General features: G+C 43.8%; 1 protein-coding gene across 1 annotated transcript in view; it reads right to left on the reverse strand.

Moving 5' to 3' along the window:
* BMPR1B (bone morphogenetic protein receptor type 1B) overlaps nt 1-11,414 on the reverse strand; it is a 251,679-nt gene extending 240,265 nt beyond the window's left edge. The window contains exon 1 of the mRNA XM_064711043.1: nt 11,399-11,414. The gene's annotated coding sequence lies outside the window, so the exon portion shown is untranslated. The remainder of the gene's footprint in view (nt 1-11,398) is intronic.
* Nucleotides 11,415-12,157: the final 743 nt, after the last annotated feature.

Raw genomic sequence — 12,157 nt, forward strand, 5'->3', positions numbered from 1 at the left:
AGGTTCAGAATAAAACGCTATGGGGTTTGACACAGAGAAATGTTAAAGCTATGAACTTCCTTCTCACTGCACATTGTTAAAAGTTTACGCAGCATCAAGGGGCACTCAGAGCAGTTCATGGAAAGGAAAAATCAGCCAGTGCCATAAAGACACCAGCTCTCCCTTAGAAAGCATCCAAGCTGCAAATCATTGCATGCCGACAGAGCCTTTGGCAAATTATCATTACGTGCCTATTTATTTTTACTCTCCCTCAAGCACTGCTTTTTGCACTGTCAGACCCAGGACGCTTAGACAGACCTCTGGTTTTATCTACAAGAGTGCAGAGTGCGACTTTCTGTCATTTACATTCAACAGGTCCTTAAACCGAGTGGTTTAACGCTATGTTTCTGCACAACACCACCGGAGACACGGACTGCCATAATCCGGCCGGTAAATCAGAGTTCACTTCAGTCCATCACAAGCTCACAAAATGTGTGAGTTAACAACACCGCACTGCTGCGCGAGAGATTCCCGCTTCCCAGAGACTCGCAGAGAGAGGACAAACCATCTCCATCGCCCGCAGCCACCAAACAAGATGTACCTTAACAATTTGGTTTAAAACTTCATTTCGGGAGTGCAGCAGACCGCCAGCCCGTGCCGTGCACGCCTGACGAGACCGTACCGAGCCAGGGGCAGCGTGTGCAAGGGGAGCAGCCCCGGCACCCTGTCCCAGCGCCTGTGGCACTCACCCGCTTCACCGCCGCTGCTGGCCCGGGCCAAGCTCGGGCAGCCGAGCCGGGCCGAGCCGAGCGCTCCCAGCCCCGCACGGGACAGGACGGGACAGAGCCGGGCGGCCGCGGCTCCCTGAGAGCCCCGCGGGGCTGGAAGGCTCCGGGAGCGTTCGGGGCGCTGCCCCCGCAGCACTGGGGACCCCCGGGACCCCCCTGCACCCCCCGAGCTGCGCAGGTGCCCGCCCGTCCCGCCGCAGCATCTCCGCGCCGCATCCTCCCCTCCCTGCCCGGCTCCAGCTCCTCACCGTCCTCACCGCCTGCGAAGGCTCCGCGGGGCTGCCTCCTCTGCCTCCTCCTCTGCCGGGGCTGCTGCCGCCGCCTCTGCCCCTCCTGCCTCCCACGCACTCCCCGTTCCCGCCCGGCTCGCAGCCGCTCCGCTCGGGATCGGGGTGCCTTGGGGCTCTCTCCCCTCCTCTCTCGCCCTCTCCAGCTCCCACTAGTGCTCGCACACCCGGCCAGCCGGACCAGGATTCGCCGCCTCCTCCTCCTCCTCCTCCCGCCCCCCCGCGGCCGCCGCTCCCGGTGTCTCCCCGGCCGGGGCTGCACGGGCAGGGTGCCCTCGCTGGGCATCCATCACCAGCCCCGGACACAGCCCCAGGGTCCCCACACACACACACCCGCTCCAGGGTCCCCCCACACACACACCCGCCCGCCCCAAGGGCCCCGCACTTGGCCGGCGGGACGGGGAGATTTAAGAGAAGTGAAGCAATTTACTGCCAGGATTAAATGAACAATCGAGATAAAGCGGACAGCGTGGGAACAGGCGATTGAGAGATGAATCGCCGATACATTGCTCGGCGTTTTGAGTGTCAGCAATAATTTATTGCTAGGTGTAGGCAGCACCACAGCCCCGATGTGGATACTCCTGCTGCAAGTTGTACTACATCCCACAGGCGGGCATGAACCGTCCGTGCTGCCTTACAGCCCAGGCTTTTTAACTTCTGTACTATCTTATTGCCGCTTCCCTCTTTTCTATGCTTTATGAAAGGAAATAACAGATCAGCAGGTTAAGTTATCATATTAGAAGCTTAAGACCACAATTTAGTCCATTATAACACGTTATGATGGGGAAAACACAAATTTAAAATGGGAATGTTCAAGGGATAACTACATTAGCAATTTAGTGTGCATCAGGAGTGCACTTTAAAACAGAGGTAGAGCAACCTCAGTGCACGGATTGCAAGCAGTAAGCCAAAAAATGCACCCTGGGAGTGCACCTAATGCACTGTGGGGCCTGCAGGCATCCCATGCACCAGGTGAGGTCGCAGCCAGTGCAAACACCTTGGCCTGAGCACCAGCTGCTTCACATGGCAAATCTACTGGGCCACGCTCACCAGGCTGCAGACATCAGCTAATGTCATTTAATTTCAGTTTCTCTCGCCCAAGATGACATGCTCCCTCATTGCTCAAGTGGGTTGGTGCATTGGTGCTACATTCACACACACAGGAGGTACTCTATCCCTCTTTAACCCAGAATGTTTAATTTGCAGAATATTGCTCCAATATTTTGGGCCAGAGACACAGAGAGAGGGCAAACTATCTCCAACTGCATGTCTCCTTATTCTTAAGCCCAAACCTATCCTCTCCCTGCTACTGTAGGAAATGGGACCTTTTTTTGCACTTTACCTCAGTTAATTGTAAGGACTGACATGGTGGAGTCTTATTACTAGCCAAGGCAAATTTGGAAACGCTGAAAAGCTGGCAGAAGGCTCGTTGCAGCAAGATTTCTGCACTATTTTGTGAAATCGGTGCATTCAAATTGTCCCTGTGCACTTCATGCTTCATGCTTTTTTGGCCTGTATCCTGGCCACAGCTCAGTATAACACAGGTATATTGTCAATTGTGAGCCCAAGGTTTCCCTCTCAGCAGAGATACTTAACTTTTCAATGGTTTTCCCTCTTCTATTTATCTCCTATAGACAAAAAAGAGATGACCAAGGCAAACAGAAGTACTGGCTCTCCTAGAAAACAACTGAATATCTACTGCTGTTGCACTGACAAGAAAAGCCTAGAAAACACAGAACTCAAAGAGAAAAGAAAAACACACCCTCAGGAAGTAGTAAAGAAAGGGATTAAAAGGAAAAGAAGACATAAAAACAAATAGGAAGGAACAAAAGGAAGGTGTAACTGAATAAAGAGCGCCATAAAGTGAAACAGTTGGCTGTGGGGAAGAGGCCTCCTTATGGACACCTCTGCTTCACACTGAGAAACTGAAAAGTGTGGTTTTCTTTGAGGCACCAAAATAATTAACTCTTTACTGAGTATGTGAGAATCAAAGATTTGTGCTACAGCACTCCAAAAAGGGAAAAGATTTTACCAATTTCCTTGAAAACATACAACAAACCTTCAAAAATGAATGCCCTTCTTAGCTATGATGAATCAGCAGCAACAGAAAATATGCAGACCTGGACTGAGCTCTAATGAAGGCACCACAATTTCTCTCTTCTTCCCACAAGTTCCAGTTAATCTCTTCTAACTGGATCATTTCAGCCACCATTCTTTAACTCCTAATTATATCAGACCTGATTATAACAACACTTGAATGAAAATGCTCAAAATATCAGGCTCCCAGTGACATTACTGAAAAGGAGATGTAGTGTTGCCCTACAAGACACTGTTGAGACTGTTGGGTAATTGTCTAAATCTTCTATCATTGCTAAGGTAAACACTTGAAACCACAGAAATGTTTGAGCCTCCCAGCAGAGCTTTTGGCGTGCTTTCACCTTCCTGACCTCTAAGTGTCGAGCACTCCTCTGCAATTTCTTCTCATGCTGCGTGTTGCCAGTGGAGGAGAATCCTCCCCTCGTCCCCCCAGCCACCCTAAACACATTCAAATAAACCATCCAGGGGAAAAACAAATATTGTGTGATCTCTTCACCTTTTGTCTATGTTTGGGAAAGACAACATAATCCTTTTTATTTCAGAAGCAAGCTCTCTCCCGTGCTTTCCAAAACAGTAGTGTTCTCCCTGCTCTGTGAAGAGCCTGGTGGCTCTGGGCTTTATTTGTTTCTTTTCCTTAGTAAACAACTTAAAGGAGTCTGTCATTCAGTAGCCCTACGTATTTCACAAAAGAAAAAACACACACATGAAACCCATTTCCATGTTGATCTGACATTACGATTTTCCTACTGCACCAAAGCTGGAAGTTTCAGTAATACAGGAAAAAAAAAAAAAAAAAGAAGGCATTATCATTCCAGATAAAATACAGCTTGCTCTTTACAGGCAAGGTAAGATTATCTCACAGCATTCTTACACTTCCATAACACAGTTACATCTCGTTTCAAAACTCTATACCAAACTTCACTTGTCTTAGTGCAAAACCTAGAAGTTTAGGATCAAATTTGCTTCTTGCTACCTCACTCTGCCTTAGGATACACACATACATATATGCATTTAGATATGTAATACAGTGAGAGTAAAATACTGACAGCCCATCTCAATAAAGGGAGAGGAACAAGAAGAAAGAGTACATGTTTCCCATGTGAAATGGTAATTGTGAGAGGGACAGAGAATTGGAAAGAACATAAAAGGCACTATATTTGAACAAAATTATTTCAGACAGCCATTCCCAAACTGAGATCCAGGGACTAACTCCCTCCTGGGGAGAGCAGCTGGCTGGCTGCCTGCCTCAGCATCTTTCACCAGCAAGAGGAGCCAGCAGTCAGCCATAACATCCTCCACAAGTTTTCAATGTGCTGGAGTCCTCTTATGAATTTCTGGCACTCACAATCTCTATTGATTTAAATGGGGCTTGAAAGCCACCAGAACTGAGCACTAGACATCTTCACTGAGTAACAAAGTTTACAGTGCAAAAAACCTTCAGAGGAAATTTGAAAAAAAATAGAAACAGAGGACTGTCTCTAGGACAACAGAGGAGGAATACCCTCCAATTGAAAACAAATCTGCTTCCTGTGATGTTTTTAACTGCAGTTAAACCACTCAGTCTTAAACTGCAGACAAAACATCCTGGATTTTGGGTACATCCCAAAGCACCCACGTACACCTTGCTAATAGCAGTACTGCTCCCAAGCCCAGTAAAGGGACTTGCACAAAGAGCTCTTCCCATGCCTAGGGTTCCCAAGGACTTGGACCAGAAACTGCACGTTCTTGTGGATTTTGTTATTGTTTCTCCAAACTTCAGCAGTATTTTATAGCTTCTGCCCTCTGAACCACTAACTGTTTTTATAATATGGATTAATCCCTTTTTTAGTTTAAAGAAACAGCTGAGATAGCAAGCTTTAACAATTTCATATTCTAAACTCTAATTAGTTTAATGTAATGTTATTTGTTCAGGAGTGTTGCTCCTTTAGTCAAGTTTCAGTATAATCCCAACATAATCCCCAATTTTTTTCCCCTTTTACATCTCATGCTTCTCTGAAACATTTTAAATGTTTTGATCTACTAAACACTTACTGTGTGCCTTGTTTTTTGCTCAGTATTTTCTTTGATCACTTCTTTGAAACTTAATCCAACAGGTGTTATTTTAATTAAAAGCAAGTCTGTCATCATTCTTTTATAATAATTTCACTATTTCAGAGTATATTTTATGATTTTTCTTCCTCTTAAAATTCCTTAGTTTAAGACTTGCACAATGGAGATGTTTTTTGTAATTACTGTTTGTCATAGGGTGTGCATATATGCTTATTCTTCCTATTCTGTAATGTTATTTGATCTTAGTGGGATTTCCTCTTGGATTTAAACCCTTGAAAAGAGATGGACCTTCTGGAGAGCATAAAATGACCAATTTAATGCAATAACAACAGCAGTTTTCCTTGAATGCAGCTGTGTTGTCACAGGGCATAAAATTCGACCTTTTGCACAAAGACAGCAGAAGTTCTTGGTATTCCTTAAGACATCAAAACAAGGATCAGGGCTCAGTCTTGAAGCAGCTATAAAAAGTTCTTGGAACAAAACTGTTTAAGCTATTTTACTTTTATCCAGCAGGCCATACAGCTGCCTGGTGACAGCCTGATGAAATCTGCAGAGTTTGCATAGGAAAAGGTACATTTCTTTGTTGGGATCTTCCTTTGGTCATGTTTTGCCTTTTCTATGTCAGACTTGACGGAAAAATGGGAGTAAGAAAACAGCGGGTTTCTACACCAGGGACCCACCCAAGGCAAGGAAGTCCCATGCTGAGAGACTTTTTCATTCTTGCAGTGGGAAAGAACAGGGTCTCACCTTCTTTTAAATGAGGTGCCCTTTTATTTGCAGGTTCCTATTTTGCCTGCCACAGGCTCAGCCATACAAAGTATTTCTCCTATACCCAAACTGGAATATGTAAAACCACAAAAGGCATTCATTAACTCATAAAAGGGTCCTTTTCATTTGCTCACTGTTGTGTGGTGTGGAAAGCAAGGAGAAACAAGCCATGGAAAACAAAAGAAAGCTGACAAGTAGAACATTGCATGTCAGGGATAAAAAGCCACTGAGAGCCAGGGAATTGTCATCACACTGGAGTTACATCAGACTATAACCATCTCCAGCACTATTTCACTTGCTTTCCCCATACACATCACTGTTGCATAGTGATCTGTCAGTCAAATAACTCTAAAAATAACAGCCAAATGCCCTTGAAGTTATGGAACTCCTTCCTTTCCTTCCTTGTTGTGCTGTGCTTTCAAGACCTGCCATGTCACACAATCCATTGGACTGCTGTTCTCCCGCACTGCGGAGATGATTTCCAGAGGTTTAGGATACTGCCTTTGTCCTGATGAGGCTCCAAAGAGTGAGTCCTTTAATGAGTTAATGACAGAGCACTACATCAGGTGAAAGCCAATGGGCTGAATGTCCATAAAAAGGAAAGTTTCTCTTCAGTTCATTATCAAAAAAAAAAAATGAAGTTTGCTAGCAAGAAAATGTTTAAAACAGTTTATGCATCCAGGAACCAGCCACCACATCCCCTTCATAACCTTGGCTTTTCCATGCCTTCACACTACTCAGATTGAAAATATTCATCATTGCATATTCTCCTCTCCACAGCTTGACTACATATTGAAACTTTGAGAAGCCAGTCATTTGGCCAAATGTTCCTATTACAGCTTCTCTTCTAAAATAAAGAAAAATATCATAATAAAAGCACTTAAATTTTTGTAATGCTATCAGGAGGAAACAGAAAACTTTAAAACCAATTTTCCATCATAAAAATGGTAACCAAACAACCCAGAGGTAAATACTATTAAAGAAGCACACACAGAAAAAAAAAAATCACCACTTAGTGTAATTGCATACTGAAAATTGTAGGGGATGTAAGAGATACAAATAAAAACATCATTTGAGATAGAACCCTTTGCACTCTGACTGAAGCTGTCAGCTACAGGCTGGAGACACTATCTTTTCCTGGTCCAGTCAATCCAGTTATTCCATAAATTTCAAGAGTAAGCAGGGAAACATTTCCTATCCTACCCTGACTTCTCATGAGAGAGATCCTGAGCTTCCCACCAGGACCTTTCACCCCTGCCACTCTCCTGGACTGTGCTGCAGCTCAGGTGCACAGCTCCCCATGTGATTTGGTCCTCTATAAAGGCTGCTGGAGATGGGACCACAGATCCAACCAGGATGTAAGGGCACTTCTTGGGCTTAGGGTGCTTTATTGAAAGGCTGGACTGAGTAAACTCAAATAGCTCCTTTTTACCAAAAGCCATGCGAAGAAACATCCTCGGATTCAGGACCTTAGAGCAACTGGATAACAAAAGTTATAGTTGTTGGCACAGATAAGGAATGGGAGAACAACCAGTGAAATTACCCAAACTCTCTAAGAAGCAAGAAGACACTACATGGAAAGTGGATCACAGTTATTTTTCTGCTGTGTTCTGAGACTTAGGCCAAAAAATAGCAGGATATATGTTTGGTGGAAAATAAAGTGGGATTTCTTTTTAATTCTCAGTGTAGTACTTAGCTAGAAAACCACCTATAATGCAGAGCTCTTATTTCACAATAAGTACATAATGAAACTGAAAATGGTCTCCTCACACTGCCGAGGAGACAGTAGTAAAAGTCCCTCAGAGCCCTAAATGTGTCTTAGCAGATAAAAGTTGCAAATAGGCATAAATGTTGGCAGCCACTACTAATGAAGGCTTGCTAAACTAATACGTTTTTCAGCAGATCAGCAGGACACAGGCATCTCCAAACCCAAGCATGGAGACCACAGTTAGGTGTATCACTGCATGTCCTGATGCTGCTGGAAGCAGAACACAGCAAGAGGGGAGCAGCTGCCACTCTAGGAACTATTTTTCCAGCAACAACTAACTTCCTTGCATGATAGTCTATTTGCCTCCATCCCCTGCTCTCCTTCATTCTTACCAACCTATTTACCCTGAAGCAGCTTTTTCCAGGCCCTGGGCACCACATACTCTTGCATAGAGAATAGTGATTTAGTAGCTTCCATGCGACTTTTGGGGTAAAACGAGACATGTCATGGAAAGATGTTTCTTCTTTCTTCTCCTGCTACCAGTATGGTGGCATCAGCTAAATCTGATGTTTATTCCATTTTTTTTTTAGGCAGATAAAAGGCTTTTAAAGACTTGGTTATTAAAACTGATAAACACACACAGGCTATCTGCAAGCATGCAGGCAGTGTCATGCATGCACAAATGCATAATGCAGAGGAAGAATTGCTTCTAGTGAAATACAACCTTTCTTGCATCAGAGTAACAGAAACCCCCTTTAAACCTTTTCATAATGCTATTTTTGCAATAACAATAAGAAGCAGCAGCACACAAGGGACAGTCCCTTTCATTGCCATCCATCACAAAGAGAACATATATGAGATCTCTTTATTTTATTTCCAGCTCCCAAAGTGAAAGGGAATTTATCCCATAGAGCATCAGCTCCTGCTAGGTCTGCAAAGTGTTTTACAACATGGAAATGCAGCCTACAAATCCCTTCCTACTCAGCCCTTTTCAATCCATAAGCCCTTGTGGTGGAGCAGCCCTTGTAAGGTTTAAGTAGTGGATGGGAGGTTATGGGCAGTGTCTGAGCCCCACCAAAGCCCCGTTTGGGGGACTGAAATGGAAGGGAAACAGCACAAAAGGGTATTCCATGAGTTTTCCTCAGCAGACACATTTATACTGAGCACAGAAAGCATGACCACCAGAGGTAAAGCTCAGAGGATGCAAATACTGAAAACAAGAAAGTCTGTCCTGTTGGCCGAGTTGTGTCCTTCACTGCCTCTCACAGACTTTCTTTTTACTCCTGAAAACAGATATTCCTGTGGGATTAAAGTAGGTCTCAGGAAGATCCACCACACTGGAGGAAAAGACTTTTTTTTATTCTACCTTTCAACCAGAGGATCCAGTTTTCTTTTGTATAAAACACCCACACCTTTTTCCACAAATCTATCCAGGAAAAAGTTTATCTGTGTCTTCAGCATTAACCCTTTGAAGTTTTAGAGATGGCAGAATCGTGTGGTTGTAAATCCAGAGATGGCACCTACATAGTTTGGATTCATTTTATGTTTTGAACAAAGGACAGAAGATTTAAATCATTCCCAGAAAGGAAAAAAGTCACCAGCCCACAACTACAAGTTGAAGACTTCTATTATTAAAGCATTAGAAAACTTCTATTATTAATGCATTTGTTTATAAGCATCATGACTTAGAAAAATTGCTACTTGTGTGAGGAGCTGTTTCAAGGTAGTAACACATTGCAGAGAAAGCATTTAAAAATATGCATATTTGGGCTTTCCTTTTTATTTTCCAGACTGGGGAAAACTACGTGCATTTTTACAATTGGGGATTATTTTTGTGAACAGTGCTAAAGAGAGAAAAAAATTAATTAATCTATTAATATCTGTGCCCTAAAATTTCAAGCTGTTACTAGTGCCTCTTGACTTCCCCCTGAATGCAGTCAATAATGGGTAAATGCTGGACCCCTGTAACTCTCTGGTTACAGTCCCTTACATTTTTCTGGTTGAAGTGCTGCAACATAAGAGGAGTTGGGTTTTTTTCCTCTCTCTTTGCAATCCTTAGTTTCTAAAAAATACAGGTTTTCATGGAACCTTTTATGTTAGACATATTATTTAACAAAGTGTTTATCAAACACCTGGAAAATCACTCTTCTTTAAAAGTTTTATGATGGAAAAGCAATTACCCTTTAAGCCATGTTTCAAAGTCACTTCACAAGAATCCTCTGGAAGCAAACCTCAGCTTTCTCTCCTCCCTAACACCCAATGTCACCCAACAAGCATGTAAACTACATCTGATTTTATTGTTTTAAGATCTAGTAATAAAATATAGATGATGATTTTATTTTTTATTTGATATCTATGGGTAAATTAAATCTTTAAATAGATCAGGATTGACTTGGTTTCAAATATTTCTCTTCCTTACCAGGGTTTGAATTTGTACAGCTATTAGAGCCAAGTATGTCTTAAGCTTTTTCCGCACATCAAAACAAAAAGCAAATATGAATCAAAGGCCTTGAGATTCCAGATGAAAGAAAATGTAAATTAAAATTTCTGTGTGTACAGAAGAAAAAAAATAAAAGGCCTTATGGCAAGGAAATAATAAAAAATAAATTTAAAAAAAGGGCAAGAGCCAAGCCAACAATCTACATCTAAAAATCTGTACTCATCTGAAAACATAAAGAGCAGCCACCATGGCTTGCCAGATGCATTGAGTGGCAAGCAAAGATGCAAGGCTTGAATGGAAGATTGTACCAGTGGGATACTCTGGGGAGCTAATTTCATTTTTACTCAGGGGAGCAACACACAAGGGATGAGTCTATAATGCAAAACACTGCCTTTGGGGTATTTTGAAATAGGATTCAAAGTTCTGTTTGACCAAAAATTCAGGGACAGTCAAATCCCTTTCCAGATTCTTCCACCAACTTCCCAGTTCAGGGAATTGGCTGATGCTGTTGACAGGCCATACTCCGTCATATTTGAAGAGTCATGCAGTCAGGCAAGGTCCTGACTGAAAAAAGGAAACCACTCTTCTATTTTTAAAAAGGGAAGAAAGGAAGATATGAAGAGCTACAGAGAGGCGAGCCTGGCCTCTGTGTGTGGGAAGATCATGGAGCAGATCTTCATGGAAGCCATACTAAGGCACACATAGGACAAGGAGGTAACCAGAGACAGCCAGCACAGCTTTACCAAGGGCAAACCACACCTGAACAATCTGGCAGCCTCCTACAAGGCAGTGACATCAACAGCCAGCAAGGGAGGACCAAGCTGTGTTGTCTACCCAGATTTCTGTGGGGCTTCTGACACAGTCCCACATGACAGCCTTACCTCCAAATTGGAGACACAGGTGTTTGGTGGATGGACTATTCAGTGGAGAAAGTATTTGGTCAATGGCTCTATGTCCAGGTGGGGGCTGGTGACAAGTAGCGTCCCTCAGGGCTCTGCCTTGGGAGTGGCACTCATTAATATCTTTATCAACAAAACAACCCAGACAGTGAGATCAAGAGCACCCTCAGCAAGTTTGCAGATGACACGAAGCTGAGCAGGGTGTCTCACACAACAGAAGGAAGGGATGCCATCCAGGGATGGCACCAAATTGCTTTTTTGCTGCTGCTCAGTGATGGTCTCCCTGTCTCGCCCTGCCTGAGTGAAGGACACGGAGCTGCCAGGCTGCAGTGCCCCCAGCACCAGTCACACATCTGACACCAGCACCCTGTCCCCCACAGTACCTGGCACTGGGCAGGGCTGCTCCTCTGGTGGCCCTGGGCAGGGCAAGGTGTCAGCCACCCCTGGGGTTCCAAGCAGGACTGGAGAAAGTGGTGCTCAGAAAGAAGAAAGATATGCAGTCCTGACCTTCATTGGAGATCCCGGGTAGGATGTGTGGGTGGAGGTCCACGTGGGGCTTTCCTGAGCAATTAGGGCTCGTTAACATAATCATATTGGTAACAGGTGGGGAGCTTGTGAGATTGCTCAAGGCTGGAGCTTGTTCTCCAGTTTATTGTTTTGCACAGAAAAAATGCAAACATCAAAAGTTGAGACTCTCTCGAGGTCCCAGGGATAAGAAACCTTCCTTAACTTGCCCTGTCTGAGAAAAGCTGAGAACACACTCCACAGGAGGCATCTCCAACTGTAACTGGAGCACAAACAATTTAATACAGGACACTTTTGACTTCCTCTCTTTTTCTTTTCAAGAAAATCTATTCTCTTGAAGTGTTCTGAAAGTCACTGAATTTGGGAACAGCAGACAGTTTATAATAACTGGAGCAGTGAAGGGAACAGGCTGTGCTGGGTAAACTGGCACAGTTATGCTTGGGTATCTCACAAAGACACAACAGAAATTCCAAACAGGACCAAACAGTAAGTTACAGCAGGTGCAAAACTCAGGGCCAGTTTATCTGGTTTATCAGGTCTCTTCAAGGAATGAAAAATAAAATTAAACTGAAAGCCATGATTTGGTCAAGGTCAAATACTTTTGAATGCATTTTACC

The sequence above is a fragment of the Zonotrichia leucophrys genome, chromosome 4 (genome assembly GCF_028769735.1).
Source record: "Zonotrichia leucophrys gambelii isolate GWCS_2022_RI chromosome 4, RI_Zleu_2.0, whole genome shotgun sequence".
Taxonomy (NCBI): Eukaryota; Metazoa; Chordata; class Aves; order Passeriformes; family Passerellidae; genus Zonotrichia; species Zonotrichia leucophrys.